The 19,936-nt window shown below is 42.5% G+C and overlaps 1 protein-coding gene across 5 annotated transcripts in view; it reads left to right on the top strand.

Moving 5' to 3' along the window:
* Positions 1-19,936, top strand: part of PPARG (peroxisome proliferator activated receptor gamma) — a 149,502-nt gene that overhangs the window by 88,814 nt on the left and 40,752 nt on the right. Inside the window, exon 1 of one of the 5 annotated variants that reach the window (XM_056524260.1) lies at positions 7,310-7,373. The exons of the other annotated variants lie outside the window; for them this stretch is intronic. The gene's annotated coding sequence lies outside the window, so the exon portion shown is untranslated. Of the gene's footprint in view, positions 1-7,309; positions 7,374-19,936 lie in introns of those variants that run through there. 5 annotated transcript variants of the gene reach the window in all.

The raw sequence follows: 19,936 nt of genomic DNA, 5'->3' as shown, positions 1-19,936 counted from the left end.
TTTTGGAACCCTCCCTTTAAAATGTTATCCCGTAGTTTTGGGGCCCATAATATAAAATCAAATCCAGTAGTTTTGGGGCCCTCAGAATAAAATATAATCCAGTAGTTTTGGGGCCCATGGTATAAAATGTTATCCATTAGTTTTTTGAGGCCCACAGCATGATATGTAATCCAGGAGTTTTGGGGCCTAAGTGTAAAATGTAATCTAGCAGTTTTGGGGCCCTCAGTATAAAGGGTAATCCAGTAGTTTTAGGGCCCTGAGTGTAAAATGTTATCCAGTAGTTTTTTGAGGCCCTCAGTATGATATGTAATCCAGGAGTTTTGGGGCCTAAATGTAAAATGTAATCTAGTAGTTTTGGGGCCCTCAGTAAAAAGTGTAATCCAGCAGTTTTAGGGCCCTCAGTGTAAAATGTTATCTAGTAGTTTTGCGGCCCTCAGTGTAAAATGTTTTCCAGTAGTTTTAGGGCCCTCAGTGTAAAATGTTATCCAGTAGTTTTAGGGCCCTCAAATACTCGTATGGTAGTTTCTCAGTACCTGACTCCAGACATACAATGTACCGAGCATATTCGGCGCAGACAATGTTGACGTAAAATATCCTTTGGCTTTTTAGATTTCCCTTTAAACATAACATTTCTAGGTCTGTGGGGCCTACGTCCTGGGAAATGGCCCATCTGAGGCGAACACTGCTGATATTAGTTCAAAGAAGTGAATGCATACATACTTGTGCTTGTTGACATTTGTTCCACCATACTGATATAGTGCCACACTATCCATTAACAGTTTCATACCAGCTTTTCAATGCAAAACATTACATTGATAAATAGGAAATGGAACAGATTTGACCTCAGTTAGTAACGCATCAGCCTGGGCTCTACATTTGATATTAATGGCAATGTTAGACAGGGATTCCCTTAGAAAATGATTGTGAGGTCTCGTCTTCCGCTTCATACACAAGATTCGCTAATCCACACATGGCATAGCATCAATATTATCTAAGGCACTGTACCCCATCCTGTGGCTCTCCAGGTGTTGCAAAACTACAACTCTCATCATGCATGATAGGAACTGTAGTTTTGCAACACCTACAGAGCCAAAGGTTGGGGAACACTGATCAAAGGGTATGTTCACACAACAGTTTTCTCCATTTTAGCAGATATTCCGTACGAAAATCCACCTGAATATATCATGCACTGCAATAGATCATGTGACTTATTTTAGGTGGGAAAGATAGTAAGGCCCCTTTCACACTATAAAAATTCATCCGTAATGAACGTCCGTCATAAAAATCTTGAAAATCGGCCGTTATAAAATCCCTAACGGCCGTTATAAAATCCCATTATAGTCTATGGGATTTTTCTAATAGCTGTTTTAACCCATTATCGCCCATTATTAATAACGGGCGATAACGGGTTTTTCAGGACTTTTAAGAAAGGGGCCTAAGAAGTATTAACCCCCATTGAATTCATCTTTTATGGATTTGCAGAATATACTCGGCTAAAATCAAAGGCTCAGTCTTGACTTTCGGCTGTGGAAATACACATTTGGATTTTATCATGTATACACTATCGGTGTAAATCATCCTAAAGAAATAGATCATTGACTGCAATGGGGTTGTCTTCTGCTCGAAATTGTATCAGAGCCTTGGCCCACTTGAGGATCCCCTGGCACTATAGGGAGCCAGTCTGACCTCGAATAAGGGTATAAGACAGCATGTCTCCAGCTGTTGCAAAACGACAACTTCCAGCATGCCCGGACAGCCAAAGGCTGTCCGGGCATGCTGGGAGTTGTAGTTTTGCAACAGCTGGGGATATATTGTTTGGATAAAACTGGTATAAGAGATCATTTATCATTGTCTACTTTAACTCTTTAAAAACTTACATTAGATAAAATGTGACAAAATCACTTCATCATTATTTGTAGTTTTTCCAGAGGTTTCCTGTGTATTTTTCTTAAAACATTTCCAACATTTTTTTTTTTACTAGAACCGGCTGTATCTATTACATATTTTATATTCCATATCCCCTTTTTTATATAAAATAGGACTGAAAGATTTTTTTTGGCAACAGATAAAAAAATAAATAAATATATATAAAATTTTATATATAAATATATATATATATATATATATATATATATATATATATACACACATTTCCAACATTTTTTTTTACTAGAACCGGCTGTATCAATTACATATTTTATATTCCATATCCCCTTTTTATATAAAATAGGACTGAAAGATTTTCTTTGGCAACAGATAAAAAAGAAAAAAAATAATAATAATAATTATATATATATATATATATATATATATATATATATATATATATATACAAACTGGAGAGGCAGGAGCAGCACAACCAAAGTAATCCACAATGTAGTGGGCTACAGGTGAGCCAGGGGACACAGTCCCAATCGCAGGCCGTGAAGATAAATCCAAAATAAAGAAAGTCCTGGCAGCACTCCCATAAGGTGCAAAAATGATAAATTGAAAATGGCGGCGTGATGCTGCTGAAATGTTGCATCATCCACTTGGATCAATACATTTATCGTTTTTGCACCTTATGGGAGTGCTGCCAGGACTTTCTTTATTTTGTGTGTGTATATATATATATATATATATATATATATATATATAGTTAGGAGTAGCCGTATTAGTCCAGTGATGCAAAAAGCAAAATCATCGGTAGTTGCAGTATCTTGTAATACCTTTTTTATTGGACTAACAAGATTATGTAGAGACAAGCTTTCGGGATATATATTATTTTTATAACTTTTTTTTATTACATTAACTACAACAAAGTTACATAGTAATTCATAGTATTGATTATTTGATGGGATTGTGTTTGCGGTTTCCCACTTTGGTTTGTAGCATTTTATTTAGAAGATTTCTACATATCTAGGGTGAATTACTGGCTGGATGAATGACATGTTAAGTATTCCTGCAGCTGTAATATATTCTTATATATCAAAAAATTATAATTTTTATTCTAGTAAATCAAGTTATTTTGATATCTCCTTCGTGTTGAAATTGTGTTTCTTCTTTTTTTTTGCTCCTTCGGGAGCTTGGATGGTTTGTCCCTCCCTTCTATAGACTTGTATGGGAGATAAACATCAACAAAAACATCAACAAAAATGCCAAAGTGGAGTAAAAAAAAGGAATGTAGCAGTTTCGCACAAAAGTATGTTGGAGATTTATCAAAACGAAAAGTTGCCCAGTTGACCATAACAACCAATCAGATCCCTTCTTTTATTTTGCACAGGCCCTTTTAAAAATGAAAGAAGCGATCTGATTGGTTGCTATGGGCAAATGGGCAACTTTTCCTCTAGACAGGTTTTGATAAATCTCCCCCATTATGCCTGAGGAAAACTGGCCTAAGCTTATATAACAACGGTGATAAATTCTATGTGGAGGTACAACATTATCCTGTCATGGCTCCATTTGACTGTTTTGGGCCTGAGAAAGAAAGGCGTACTTCATAATCCAATAACGCTGTGTCTCTGTCTCTCCCATTGAGATACATGGAGGGGGCAGAGCCGAGGTCCCATACAGAAGGTCCCTGCAGTCGAACTGCCCACGGTCAAACATTTATCCCCCCTGTGGATAGGGGATAAGTTATATACCTGTGGTGAACCAAGGGAGGAATGGAGTCTAGGGTGTTGCAATGGTGGTGTAGTGTATATTGGTGTTAATCCTTAATAGTCGTGTCGCCAGGGTGAAGTTTCCTCAATGTAATAATCCCACCGCCAACCGTCCCACAAACGGCAGGGAGAAATAAAGGAATGTCCACAGCAGATTTTATGAAGTAAACTTGAAGTAACTTTACTGCAGATTTTATGCAACGGCATGAACAATACAGTCTTTGCAGGAGTGAACCGGGATACAGGCTCCTCACAGGTTTGCTGGGACTTAAGAATCAATGAGCTCTGATGCTAGCTACTGTGCTACTATTTTTTTTTAGGATATTTGAGTTGATAGTAGTCACACAGGATTTAGTAGTTTGAGCTTTGGTAACTCACGTTTTTGTGGCTGCTAGGTATTAGGCTTCAGGCCTAGCTTGAATTGATGCTGATGAACTGGGATAGTGGAGAAACCGGGAGTGTGGTGTTCCGGAACCCTAAAACCACACTGGCGTCACGAACACTAGGGGTTAACAACATCTTGCCCCGGGGTTAATACCATCTGATCCCACCACACATACCGCTACACCCGTGGTCCCACCATACACCCATGGGTCACCACACTAAGATCTGCATGCAAGATGAATAGTCCGTCCCAGAGATCACCGACATAGACGGTACATTTCAATAGGACATTGCATGAGGATAGTGGCTACGTGCCGCAAGGATGTCAATATCCTATCTCACAGTCCTTCAGTGGCAGGACACCGGGTGAGGTATTCCCGGGATATACAAAATTCTTACATAGTAATTTTATAATAAAGGGTGTAATATGCTATGGCTATGCATATTTATTTTTTCACGATTTTGTATTGGTCATTTTATATGTTTAATTTTTTTAAAATATTTTTTTGGTAATATAACATCCAATACGGCATTAAAGTATTTTTATGTATACTGTCCTGTACGCTATATTATATACTGGGAACTAACAATTTTGATGTGAAACTATGATAAAATAACTTTATTGCTGTATTGTGAATCAAGAATATGTTTATTTTTAATTTTTTTATTAATACATATTCTTCAAAAAAGGTCACAGATAATATTTAGCAAAGTTTGCATGTGGTGTGTATGACTAGTTGCATGTGACTTCTAGTGAGAACCTATTGCATTAGAGTGGTATATGGAGATTATTATGCTTACTGCATGTATGACCTGTCACACAAATTAAAATAATTACAGTTTTCAGATAAGGAAAATGTATTTCTAAGGGAAAGTCTCACAATTCACATACTCCACTCTCTATCTCTCGATACTATCCAACGTTGTCTTCTTAGTAGTGATCTTAGCCATATTATGACATTGCCCGATCTTCACAACAACATTGACTACCAGTGTTGCTCTGGCATCTCAATGACTTGTAGCACTGCTGTACATCTTCCCTACAATGGCCGCTTCTTGCAATATGGCTGGCTTGGTACATCTTCATCCAGCAAGTTTAGCTGTTTGCTGCAGTTATTCCTATAGGAAAACAAATATTATGTTTCATAAATTTTCTGTATGATGATTAGGATTTTTACATGTTTTTTTTTTTTTTTTTGCTAAATTGTCCAGAAAACAGATGAAAACATGATAAAAACGTTACCAGGGGCCACATTCTCTGTTGCATGCAGCAAATGATCCATTGGGAAGTCTCTAGTATTTACAAACAGGAGTATTACCAGAATAACATGTAGTATTGTGGTTAGTTTTAGATTCTCTGTCATTGCCAGTATAGTAAAGGTTTGTATGTTTTTTTTTTATTGCAGACAGATTCATATAGGGATCAGATTACAAGCTGCCCATAGAGGTCTATGGAGAGAAGAATGGGAGGAAAAGTTAGCTGCAGAGTAAGACGGGAGCAGAGACACCATGAAACAAGGTGCTCTTACTGCTCTTAAAAGAAGCTAGGCTCCACCCACTAGCTCAGGGACAACTCAAAATTGAAGGCCTACAGAGGAGAAAACTGGTGAAAAATGCCATATACAAGTTATAATATCGCCAAAATAATGCTGCTCCCCATGTACCCACACAACAGTTTATCATAATGTTTGTTGAAAAGTTAGTGTATAAAGAGTACTGCACCATTTTCAATTGTGGTAACTATACCAGCTCTGCCGCAGCGTAGTGTTATCTTTGTACTTTTATATGTGATTTTTGATTGTGGGGTTCGTTTTTATGAGTAAATACGCTCAGGCTGGAGTAAAAAACAAACCTGTACTCAGCTTCCCAGGGCCGGTTTTAGGGGGGGCAACCTAGGCAGTTGCCAAGGGCCCCCATGTCCAAAAGGGCCCCCTGAACTCTAGAGGAACATTACTGCATTTTGCCACGATTTGTGCAAAATTGTGGTAAAATCGCGGCAAAAATGCCACGATTTTATGCAAATTGTGGCAGACTACAGTAATGTGAGAGTGGCCCTGTTGAAGCCCAGGCTTCAAAGAGCCCACAGAGCAGAATAGACGCTCACACTGCAGGTCCTTTACCATACAGTGTACAAAGAGGAGGAGGATGTAATAGGGAAAAACATGGGGGGAAGGGGCTGCGAGGAAGGTGCAGAGACCAGTACACATGATGAGGAGCATATAAACTGTATATAGTGGGTAAAGTTAGCAAAGTATGGGGGTATAGGTAGCAGTATATATGTGATAGGAGGTCATAGAGAGCAGTATATATGTGAAAGGAGGTCATAGGGAGCAGTATATATGTGATAGGGGGTCATAGGGAGCAGTATATATGTGATAGGGGGTCATAGGGAGCAGTATATATGTGATAGGGGGTCATAGGGAGCAGTATATATGTAATAGGGGGTCATAGGGAGCTGTATATATGTGATAGGGGGTCATAGGGAGCAGTATATATGTGATAGGGTTTATAGAGAGCAGTATATATGTGATAGGAGGTCATTGGGAGCAGTGTATATGTGATAGGGGGTCATATAGAGCAGTATATATGTGATAGGGGGACATACGGAGCAGTATATATGTGAAATACGGGGTCAAACAGAACAGTATATGTGAGATAGGGGGACATACGGAGCAGTATATGTGAGATAGGGGGTCATACAGAAAAGTATATATGAGAGAGGGCCATGGGGAGCAATGTGTGGAGGGGGGAGGGTCTTTTGGTCCATTCTGGGGTCTGTACACCAAAGGTCATCACCAATACACAGAATATCTGATCGGTGAGACCTGAACCCTGGGACCACCACCGATAATGAGGAGAAGAGTCCCTTGTCCCCCAAATGAATGGAGCAGCAGCACATGATCACCTGCAGCTCCATTTGTTCTCTATGGGACTTATAAACATTGCTGATCGCTGCACTCACATGTATGGAGACCCCATAGAGTATGAATGGAGTGACATGGGTTCATGTGCTGTTGCTCCAATCACCCAGGGGTTCCAGTGGTTGGATCCTACCGATTAGATTTTTACACTGTCCCCTAGGTACGCTGTAGACATGGTAACGGGGAAGCAGCAAGCACAGCATTAGTGAAGCAGGATGGCAGTGTAAAGGATGGGGGTTGTGTTACTATAGAGTTTTGGGTAGACTGCAGAAGGGGCCACAGATGTCTTGGTATAGTCTTCAGTCATCAGGAAACATCATCATATTTGCCTGGGATGGATGGAGAGGAGAAAATATACAATCAGAGAAGACGCCCCCTGTGGTCACTGCATTTAATAGTCCTGTATGCTGTGACTGCTTCTGATCAGGTGAGAGCTGCTCTAACATGGCCACAATACAGAAGTGTTTTAGGGTCTGATTTATTTTAATGGTTAAAGCTGCAACGAGCTGATCACTGGTATACTGCGGCCTATGAGCTGATCACTGGTATACTGCGGCCTATGAGCTGATCACTGGTATACTGCGGCCTATGAGCTGATCACTGGTATACTGCGGCCTACGAGCTGATCACTGGTATACTGCGGCCTATGAGCTGATCACTGGTATACTGCGGCCTACGAGCTGATCACTGGTATACTGTGGCCTACGAGCTGATCACTGGTATACAGTAACCCCCCCGACCTACGATGGCCCCGACATATGATAAAATCGACATACGATGGCCTCTCAGAGGCCATCGCATGTCGATGTCAGCATCGACATACGATGCTTTTATATGTCGGGGCCATCGCATTAACTGCTATCCGACAGCGCAAAATGCTTAAGCTGCTGTCGGATAGCAGTGTAATGTGCCCCAGCAGGTTGGCTTACCGATCCCTGCTGCTCCGGGTCCACTTCGCGATCCTCCGGTGTCCTGCGCATCTTCTCCAGGGTCCGGGCCTTGCTTTCCAGCGTCGTTATTACGTCACTACGCACGCCGCGCCGGCGCAGCAGCGTAATAACGTCACCGGAAAGCAAGGCCCGGACCCTGCAGAAGATGCGCAAGACACCGGAGGATCGCGAAGAAGACACCGGAGCAGCGGGACAGCATCAGGAGCCCCTGGAACAGCAGCGGGAGCGGTGAGGAACTGGTCCGGAGCGACGGGTACAGGTGAGTACAGATGCCTATACTTTACATTGCACGGATCCCTCAACATACGATGGAATCGACAAACGATGGGTCGTTTGGAACGAATTACCATCGTATGTTGAGGGACCACTGTACTGCGGCCTATGAGCTGATCACTGGTATACTGCGGCCTATGAGCTGATAACTGGTATACTGCGGCCTACGAGCTGATCACTGGTATACTGTGGCCTACGAGCTGATCACTGGTATACTGCGGCCTACGAGCTGATCACTGGTATACTGCGGCCTATGAGCTGATCACTGGTATACTGCGGCCTATGAGCTGATCACTGGTATACTGTGGCCTACGAGCTAATCACTGGTATACTGCAGCCTACGAGCTGATCACTGGTATACTGCGGCCTATGAGCTGATCACTGATATACTGCGGCCTACGAGCTGATCACTGGTATACTGCAGCCTACGAGCTGATCACTGGTATACTGCTGCCTACGAGCTGATCACTGGTATACTGTGACCTACGAGCTGATCACTGGTATACTGCAGCCTACGAGCTGATCACTGGTATACTGCAGCCTAAGAGCTGATCACTGGTATACTGCGGCCTACGAGCTGATCACTGGTATACTGCGGCCTACGAGCTGATCACTGGTATACTGCAGCCTACAATCTGATCACTGGTATACTGCGGCCTACAAGCTGATCACTGGAACTGCAGCCTACGAGCTGATCACTGGTATACTGCAGCCTACAATCTGATCACTGGTATACTGCGGCCTACAAGCTGATCACTGGAACTGCAGCCTACGAGCTGATCACTGGTATACTGCGGCCTACAAGCTGATCACTGGTATACTGCAGCCTACGAGCTGATCACTGGTACACTGGTATACTGAGGCCTACGAGCTGATCACTGGTATACTGCGGCCTACAATCTGATCACTGGAACTGCAGCCTATGAACTGATCACTGGTATACTGCAGCCTACAAGCTGATCACTGGTATACTACAGCCTACGAGCTGATCACTGGTATACTGCGGCCTACAAGCTGATCACTGGTATACTACAGCCTACGAGCTGATCACTGGTATACTGCAGCCTACAAGCTGATCACTGGTATACTGCAGCCTACAAGCTGATCACTGGTATACTGCAGCCTATGAGCTGATCACTGGTATACTGCAGCCTACGAGCTGATCACTGGTATACTGCAGCCTGCAAGCTCATCACTTGTATACTGCAGCCTATGAGCTGATCACTGGTATACTGCAGACTACGAGCTGATCACTGGTATACTGCAGCCTACGAGCTGATCACTGGTATACTGCAGCCTACGAGCTGATCACTGGTATACTGCAGCCTACATGCTGATCACTGGTATACTGCAGCCTACGAGCTGATCACTGGTATACTGCAGCCTATGAGCTGATCACTGGTATACTGCAGCCTAAGAGCTGATCACTGGTATACTGCAGCCTATGAGCTGATCACTGGTATACTGCAGCCTATGAGTTGATCACTGGTATACTGCGGCCTATGAGCTGATCACTAGTATACTGCAGCCTATGAGCTGATCACTGGTATACTGCAGCCTATGAGCTGATCACTGGTATACTGCGGCCTACGAGCTGATCACTGGTATACTGCAGCCTACGAGCTGATCACTGGTATACTGCAGCCTACGAGCTGATCACTGGTATACTGCAGCCTACAAGCTGATCACTGGTATACTGCGGCCTACGAGCTGATCACTGGTATACTGCAGCCTATGAGCTGATCACTGGTATACTGCAGCCTTCATGCTGATCACTGGTATACTGCAGCCATCTCTCTGTTTTGGCGCTTTGTGTCTTCTGTGCTATAAAAATTAGTTTTACCCACAGTTGACAAAAGTCAGAGAGGAGTGAGGGCCAGGGGCTACAATGTCCTGGGGCTGCCGAGCCTCTCTTCTCTGGCGCCACAGCACTGCCCCAGTCTGACTGGCACACAGCTCTGTTTCTTTCTCAGTCAGTGAGCGGTGCCGGGGCGGTTCTGTGATGTCGGAAAAGAGATTGCAGATCCCTGACCAAGCCTCTCTGACTTTTGGCAACTGTAGATAAAAGTCATTTTTACAGCATAGAAGACAAGGAGTGCCAAAACAAATGTATGGCTGCAGTATACCAGTGATCGGCTTGTGCTGGTTATTGACCTATTGATCAGGTTATTGACCTATTTTTATGTGACAGTTGAGCTTTAAACAAAAAGTATTAACTATTGGGGAGATTTATGAAAGCCAATGAAGAGGATGCTACTCTCATTTTTTAAAAGGCCTCTGATCGGTTGCTATGGGCAACTCCACCACTGATCCTCTGCACAGGTTTTCATAAATCTCCCCCTATATAGCTTAGATTTGGACCCTATAATTCATTTGTGTTATGGCCTTCAGCTGAGATGCAGCGCAGTTCAACATGGTGATCCCTGGGGCCCCATTTTTATTTTTGCTCAGGGCCACACTTAGTCTAAAATCGGCCCTGCAGCTTCCCCAGTCCTGTGGCCGTGCTGCTTATCACCTCTTTGTGTCAGTCTCAACACAACACAGTGCCCACTAAGGTTGCATTCACATAATGTTTCGTACATATGGGGACCGGATACGGCTGGGAGAGGGGAAAACCGGGAAATCCCGTATCCCAGCCGGACCCGGCCCCATCTCATTCATTTGAATGAGCCGACCGGAATCAGATATTGACTTTGGTCAGCTCATTTTTGCCCCATATCCGGTTTTGTGACCGGACTTAAAACCATGGTATATTACGGTTTTAAGTCCGGACACAAAACTGGATACAGGGCAAAATGAGCTGACCAGAGTCACTATCTGACTCCGGTCGGCTCATTCAAATGAATGAGATGGGGACCGGGTCCAGCTGATGTACGGAAGCGCCCAGTTTTCCCATCTGCCAGCCGGATCAGGTCCTGTATATCAGAAACATTATGTAAATGCAGCCTATGCCAATCACAGTCCACAGTGGTGTCCCACTTCAGCCTGTGATTAATAGTCCACTAAATACCCCTTTAATATATGGTACATTACTTGTATCTATATATTAAAATTTTGTTTGCAATGTTTAATTCAATATTTGCTTTCAGCAAAGCTCACAAGCGATAAAGATGAACACACAGAATAACACGGGGACTATTAGGAGTTCACCACATCATTCGTCATCTGCTTCTGCCCACGTTTTTAATGTCTCGTTCGTCATCTGTGAATTGTGAAACCCGCAGGTCTCAAACTTCTGTTTTACACTTTCTTCAACCCTTTTTACAAAATAATTTGGGAAGTTTTATCAACCACATCACATTGACCTTGTCATTAAAGGGCATTTATTACATCACTTAATTGTGTAGGTGGCATTTAATATACTATAGGGATAAATATAATTGCCTTTAGGGAAAAGGTCAATAAAGAAGAAATTTAGGATGTGCTAAAATTACATGAATGCCTGTGACTTTAAAAAGGTATTAATAAAAAGGGCAAACTCCGCAGAAGAGTCATTGAAAGTCAAATATGTTGCCATATGGAATATCTTGAGCTAAGAGCTAAGTACTGACTGGTCCAGATATTCAACTGGTTTGACATTGTATATGACATTACATATGTTTGATATTCCATTGTAGGAGCTACTGGTCCAAGGCAGAAAATAAATCCAAGTTCTGTTATGGGTGTTCAAAAAGACTTCTGAGAGGAAGATCGGAAAATAAGTTTAGGATTATCTAAATTAGTCAATATCCTTAAGGGTAGGGTTACACACAGCACATCCACAGCATATTTCACGCTGCAGATGCGCCCGCTACCAGCAGCCACAGAGCGACTGCAGAGCGAGCTCGCACCTGCGGCCAGGCTGCTGCTGGGAGCTCGCTCTGCAGTCACCGGGGTGGTCGCATTTGCAGCGTCAAATACACTGCGGATGTGCTGTTTGTTACCCTACCCTAAATAGCTTATCCCAAGATTACCATTTATCACCTTTTAAAAGCATAGGGGATAAGTATCTGATCAGTGGGGATTTTAGGCTGGGTTCACATATGTCTGGCATCTGGCAAAGGTGAACTCAGCCTAGATCTCCACACAACTGATGCCACAACTGATGACAAGTTGTCATCAGTTGTATGGCATCCGGCGTCCATTGTTTCTGGACGGCGGACAGGGAAACGCAGCAAGCTGCTTTCCCCTGTCCAGTGCCCTTTGGCGTGTCCAATGTGATCAGTTCTAGCATCAGTTTCCCTCCAGTGCACACCGGAGGGAAACTGTGCCGGGCTTCTCACTTATTCTCTGAATAGTTATACATTGAAATATTGATGAAGGGGTTGTCCAGGATTAGAAAAATGCTGCTTCTTTCATGCAAAAATAGCACCACTCCTGTCCACAGGGAGTGTCTGGTATTGCAGCTTAGCTTCATTAAAGTGAATTGGACTGAGTTGCAGTATTACACATGACCTGTTGACAAGAGTGGTGCTTGTTTTTTTTTTCTTAAAGAAGCAGCATTTTTCTATTCCTGGACAACCCCTTGTAATGCTTCCTTCTTACACAGTTTATTTTTTACATTCTCCATCACTTTCAAGCATTTTCTATGGCTTTTTATGTTAACATACATGTGTAACACCTTTTTAGGGAGCTTCTCAAGTTCTATGAAGTCAACTTTAAAATACCCATCCTACTGTACCTAGAGCAAGCAGTTTTTTAAGAAAAAATATATATACTTTGGACCCCCAAAATGCATAAAACACCAGAAAACGCATTTGTTGTGATGTGTTAAACACTTTCATGTACAATCTGGTCACAGTGTTTTTGGGCAAAAGAAAAGCATGAAAAATTCCTGGGAAAAAATGTTATGTAACACAGTTTCCCAAAGATTCTGCAGCAGAAATTCAACTCCGGACTCCACTGAAAGAAGGAGCATGTTCATTCTTTCAACGGAATCCAATTGAATAGGTATTACTGTCAATGGAGACTGCGCATGTCCGAGCGGCCCTAGCACCGGCTGATTGAGTCTGCACCAGAATTTCGCACATAAAACTATGTGTTTCTGGACTGAAACAGACCCTTTATCAGGTTAGTTGCACAGTGTACGTCGATATCCTGTTCTCAGCAGGATGCTGGCGGAAAGTGAAAACGCGCCATGAGCCTTGCCTAAAATAGGCGGTGTCTAAAGTATCAATGGACCACTTATTTAATTTCCTTTATTTAAATAACATACCTATTTCCATAAATGTTTGGGCAGATGTTGCTCATCTGCGTCCAGGCTACCTGGCTTACTTTCCATGTGGACTATAAGGCTAGGTTCACACTGCAGAGTTTCTGGGCAGAATTTATGCCGGAGATCGAGCCGGTGGCGCTAGGACCGAGCAGACTGCATTGCTGCCCCCCTAAACTTCAATGCATTTCTGGGTGGATCTTTTGGGAGGTCTGCTCAGAAATGCATTGCCATCTATGGGAACGGTAATGTAGTCCACGCGGTCCTAGTGCCGACCGGTTTAATCTCCAGCAGAAATCCTGCTCAGAAATTCCACAGTGTGAACCTAGCCTTAGGGTCTATTAACATGGCAGAATTTTCGCTTGTGGAATTCTGCCTCAAATTAAAGCCCACAGACTTCTATGGGATTTCGCGCTCCCATTCCCACTTCTGAATTTCCCCAAGCAGAAATTCAGAAATGGGAGTGCGGAATCCCATAGAAGTCTATGGGCTTTACTTTGAGGCGGAATTTTGCAAGCAGAATTCTGCAAGTGGAAATTCTACCGTGTAAATAGACCCTAAGGGAGAAACCACCTCAATAAGTGACATGTCCCTTTTTTTCCAGTACACAGATTTCATATTAGTGGCAAATAAAATTGGCGCTGTAATTCACAGTGTACAGATTTCATCTGAATTTAGTAGCATGTGGATTTAGTATGGACTGTGATTGTAATGCATGAGAATATATATATATATATATATATATATATATACATATATATAAAGCTTTTTACTGCATTATAATATAAAGTTATTCACTTTAAAATCTCTTCACCTGCAAATTCTTGTTACACAGAATTCCAGACTTTGCCAAACACAGGAAACCATCAAAATCCAACCCACTGGGAGGTTAATGTATAACCCTAAGTAATGATTCTATAAAAAGAGAACATAAATACAAAGCATATTAACTCCTGACGTGAAAAAAAAAAAAAAAAGCACCGATAAAGATAACTGGTTAGTGCCGCAGATTTTATGGTTGAGGAACTGGATAATAGGTGTGTCCAGGGCAGCAAATCACAAGACAGTGAAATTGTAATGGGCCATACAGATCATTATCAAGTCCAGGACAAGTTCACACGCAAGAAGCCGTCCTGCCCTGTGCAAACACTGTTTGTATAATTGTAGCTGAAGTTTCCAGCCTCACACCTCTCTGGGGAACCCAGAACAAAGACACAAATAGGAAGGAGATCAATGCATATTACAAGTGCTGGTGGTAAAAGAGAGAGTAAAAGACCTTTCCTTTTGCTCAGGTATAATTATGACTCTAGAACCACAAGTCCCAGGAAGCTTATTGTGAGTAATATTGCAAAGGAAACGTTTGGTGCAGTTTGTTATGCTTTTTTGTTAGCCAAAACTACACGTGGACATTAGGGTCATACAGCAAATGAGGAGCATCTGGCCTATTTTGTTGACAGAAAGCTGCTAATATTTAATGATCATTTTGGTTAAAAATTTGTCTGGCAAAAAGTTTCTATTCATATGTCCAGGCTGTCTACTGAAGACATAAAAACCTGTACTTACCTCCCTCACCCCTCACTTCCCCCAGCCGTAGTTATGCCAGCACCCGGTCTCCACTGCTCCCCACTTCCTTGTGCTGGGTCAGCATGAGACATTGCCGTACCTACCTCCCTCACCCCTCACTTTCCCTTGGCCTCAGTGGTCACAGCACCTGGTATCCACTGCGCTACACTTCCTTGTGCTGGGGTCAGCATGAGACATTGCCATACTTACCTCCCTCACCCCTCACTTTCCCTTGGCCTCAGTGGTCACAGCACCTGGTATCCATTGTGCTACACTTCCTTGTGCTGGGGTCAGCATGAGACATTGCCATACTTACCTCCCTCACCCCTCACTTTCCCTTGGCCTCAGTGGTCACAGCACCTGGTATCCACTGCACTACACTTCTTTGTGCTGGGTCACCATGAGACATTTAACCTCACTGGCTGAGGCAGGACACCGCTGCGGTAAGTGATTGGCTGTCTGGTGCTCTAGAAAGTGGAGCGCAGGGGGGACTGGGCCCTGTTAACGAAGGCTGTGGGAGAGTGAGAGAGGTAAATACAGGTTTATTATCTTTTAGCAAGCAGACTGGGCATGTTTAAAAAAAAAAAAAACTTTTGCTGGACCCCCTGGCTCTTCCATAGAGATGCATGGAGGGGGGGGTGTCGGCCATCGCTTCATGCTGGGGTCAGCACAGCTTCATTCATGGGAAGAGCTGTGGCGCCGGGCAGGAGATCAAATACTTATCCCCTATCTGCATAGTCCAGTTTGGTTTTCCTAAACTGGACTTCCCCTTTAAAAGTGTATTTGCACATTAGGTTTTTAGTTGCAATTACTGAATATAAAGCCAGGAAAAGACCATAAATGGAGGACATGTGTAAAGGAATGACTAAGGGGGAAATGTATCAGTACCAGCGCAGAGGAACATTTGACCAGTTACCCATTGCAACCAATGAGATTGCTTCTTTAATTTTTTTAGTGGCTTTTAAAATAAAAGAAGCATTCTGCTTGGTTAATATGGCCAACTGGTCAACTTTTCCCGTGCACAGGTTTTGATCAAACATCTGCTCTTTTCAAATCCATTTCTGGCTTTGAATTCAGAAATTGCAATTAAAAACCTGAACATGTGAACACAGCCTAAAAACAAAAGCACATAGCGATATCTTGTGATAGTAAAGCTCCAAGCTACCATAGAATTATACTAGATAGGCTGGGCCTTTCACTCCTTTCACAGAAAGCCCCAATGTCAAGGGCAATGTATACACCCCCCAGAAAGTCACAACTTTTTTTTATCCAAATAAGAAATAACCCATTGCACAAAACCTAGCGATTTTAATGCCAAAGCTGAAGTAAATCGTGTAATACATTTTCCCCTAATTTACTTTTTGAGCAGGAATTCTGGGGATAAGAGTTGGACAGAGGCAAATCCCTGCAAAAATGGCATCATATAAGCAGCCTGTATTCTGTCTAAGGTGCAAGAGACACTGAAAGTCCAATATTTCAGTTATATTGGGAAGTAATAATAAGATTTGATAATATAAAAAACAGTGTCCCTTTCTGATGGTTATATAGTTAACAATATATTTCTTTGAATGAGAAAAAACGGTGATTGACTATATTTATAATTTACTTTTAAAAACCCATTGGACATGACAATCTCTGCTGTGATCATTGCTCCTTCCTTCAGTGGGGCCCACTCTCAGAATATTCCTTCTACTTTTCCTGCTGGAAGCTCTGGGCCCCCAAGATGCACACAGGTCCTGTAAACGTTCTCACACAGAAAGAGAAGTTAAAATAACCAGTGTATCTACTGCTGTGCCCTGGCCAATAACTTCCATTTTAAGTTTCCTGTTATAACTCAGTTCAAGGACACTGGAGTAACTTGGGTGAAAATAGCAAAAAGTCAGAAAACACCCAGGTCTGTGGGAATTGTAGTCTATGATATAAAAGTAACGCCTAGAAAGCTCAACATATATCTATATATGTATCTCATTTATCTATCCATCTATCTATTTACCTGTCTGTCTGTCTATATATCTCATCTGTCTGTCTATCTAATCTATCTGTCTATCTATTTAATAGAGAAACAGCAGCACTCAAAATCTTTGAAAAATGCATGACTTTATTCAACCAGACATAAGGATAGCGACGTTTCAGCCGTCTCCCACGTCCTTTGTCAAGGCCTTGGGAGACGGCTGAAACGTCGCTATCCTTATGTCTGGTTAAATAAAGCCATACATTTTTCACGGATTTTGAGTGCTGCTTTTTCTCTATTGGATTTAATGGGCCTTTGACCGGGTTTACCAGCTGGAACCAGACTACACACTAGTGCTGCCCACCTTTCTACAATGTCTATCTATTTATCCATTTATTTCATATCTATCTATTTCGTATCTATCTATCTATCTGTCTGTCTCATCTATCTGTCTGTCTGTCTCATCTATCTGTCTGTCTATCTAGCTGTTTATTTAGTTATCTAACTCGATTATATATAGCATTCTATCCATATATTTCATATCTATCAGTTTCTCCATTATGCTTATCTATCTATTTCTCTATCAATTATTAGGTAACTTTAGATGTCCTTTGGATAATGACAGTAAAGTTAGAGGAGGGATAATCAGGAGAAATAGCTGTCCGCCCATCCTGATTTGCCACCCCCACCCATACACATAAATGCTTAGTTCACCCAACTGTTCAAGAAAAAAAAGAATCTGGCAGACAGACAGTTAAAATTGAAAGTCTCCCTGTAATTTACAAAAACATTTGATGGTTAAAAGTTTTAGTCAGCCGGGGTCTCTTGTGAGACCCCCACCAATCAGGAGACAAGCGGGGATAAAGCACATGGTAGCACCCTTTACTCCCCGACTCTCAATGATCTTTGCCTTGCTCTCCCTTAGACATAATAGAGCAGCAACAAAAAGATCACTGACTCCGGGGAGTAAAGCGCACTGTCGGAAACTTCTCCCCAGTTTCCTGAGACCATGACCGATAAAAACTCTGTCCTTGGGGCTTATTAAATGACAGGGAAATATCCAATCCTTCTCTCCCCCTACAGAAAAAATGGCCACGAAAAATTCCCTGTCATTAGATGGTCATCCGGTCCTGCCCAACACAATAGAAATTTAAGGGGAGATTTATCAAAACCTGTCCAGAGGGAAAGTTTCTGAGTTGCCCCTAGCAACCAATCAGATCACTTCTTTAATTTTTTTTTAAAAATGCCTCTGAAAAATGAAAGAAGCGATCTGATTGGTTGCTATGGGCAACTCAACAACTTTTCCTCTGGACAGGTTTTGATAAATCTCCCCCTTAAAGCCCATTCTCAACAAGCAGAAAACGAGTGCGTGTCTACTTCTATTCACACTGCTGATATCATTGGTCACAATAAATATTGTTTATCTATCTATCTGTCTATCTAGCTATCCCTCCACCCATTTTCTAGGGGCTTAAAGGGGTATTCCGGGCAAAAATATTTTATCCCCTATCCAAAGGATAGGGGATAAGATGTCTGATCGCGGGGGCCCCGATGCTGAGACCCCCGCAATCTCCCTGCAACACCTGCATTCTATGCAGTTGCTGAATCTCCAGTTTCAGAAACCTCCAGGTTTCCGGGACTGGGGACGTGATGTCACGCCACGCCCCCTCCATTCATGTCTATGGGCCGTGTCTATGGGCCGTCACGCCCCCTCCCATAGACATGAATGTCACGTGCCCAGTCCCAGAAACCCGGAGGTTTCCGAAACTAGAGACACAGTCTCCACATAGAATGCGGGTGCTGCAGGGAGATTGCGGGGGTCTCAGCAGCGGGCCCCTCGCGATCAGACATCTTATCCCCTATCCTTTGGATAGGGGATAAAAGGTTTTTGCCCGGAAACCCTTTTAAGCACTATCATTTGCCTTTTTGAGGTCCTGTATTAGAGTCATCTCAGTGATCCATTGCCGTATTCATTCACATAGAGGAAGTTCACCATCTCCCGTAGGGACAATTACGTGTAAGCTGGATACTAAAATAAGAAAAGTGAGGGAAAGGTTATATCCTAATAAACTGTACACATCGGGCTTCTCATGATGCTTGAAATAATTCCTAAAAACATTATTGAGTAGGAGTAACAGCAGGGGACTCCAGTCCTGGACGTCTTATTGTCTATGCACTTGTGAAATGCTGGACAGGATTCTGTTTGTTATCAAATGTGTAGCAGGCTTCTGGGAAATGACCGACACTTTCTCATGTTCATTTCTCTTTCGTGTTCTTTAGCACTTGTATCTGGAGGCTGTTAATCATCTAATGTAATTTTCAGAGATGCAACCTGAAGCCCATGGGCCCTAATGTAAAATTGGCGATAGGACTCTCATCCTATGGAGAGATGGTCTTATTTTTCAGAGGTCTCAGTAGAACTGCTACCTCTGAACCTCCTATTGTTAGGCCTCTGGTACTCTTTAAAGTTTAAATTCCCCTGTTTTTAGGTTGGGGCACAAATTATAGGGAACCTGCTACTGAGCCATACTTGCGTTAGAGAATGAGATTTATATACTGTATTTACCATTTACTGAGAAAACTACATTTAGAAAGCCCATTTCAAGACGGATCACTGAAGTATGAGATTTTAGGCTGCCCATGGAAAACTATGGAGAAGGCAGAGGTAAGGAGATAGAGTGGCTAGAGATAGATAAAGGCAGACAGAGACACAGGGAGGGGCTCCAGCAGCTTGTGGTAAGTGTTATATTTCACATCAGTGCCAGATTCACAGTGTACACTGCTCAGTACTTCTCTATAATGTACTCCATGCTGCTGTTTCAAAGGGTGTGCTACAGAGCTGTAGGGAAGCAAGATCTCCTCTTCTGTGTGTGCAGTGTAAGGGAGATATCATAGCATCTAGTCTCCACCCAATAGCTTAGAGACAACTGACAATTAAAGATGGAGCCTACAGAGGGGTGCAAACTGGTGAAAAATGCCGTATACAAGTTATAATGGACAGACGTAGTGCTTCTCCTCATGTACTCACACAACAGCCTATCCTGAAAATTTTACTGAAAGTT

Source organism: Hyla sarda, chromosome 6 (assembly GCF_029499605.1).
Source record: "Hyla sarda isolate aHylSar1 chromosome 6, aHylSar1.hap1, whole genome shotgun sequence".
Taxonomy (NCBI): domain Eukaryota; kingdom Metazoa; phylum Chordata; class Amphibia; order Anura; family Hylidae; genus Hyla; species Hyla sarda.
This window is presented reverse-complemented; position numbering and strand designations above follow the sequence as displayed.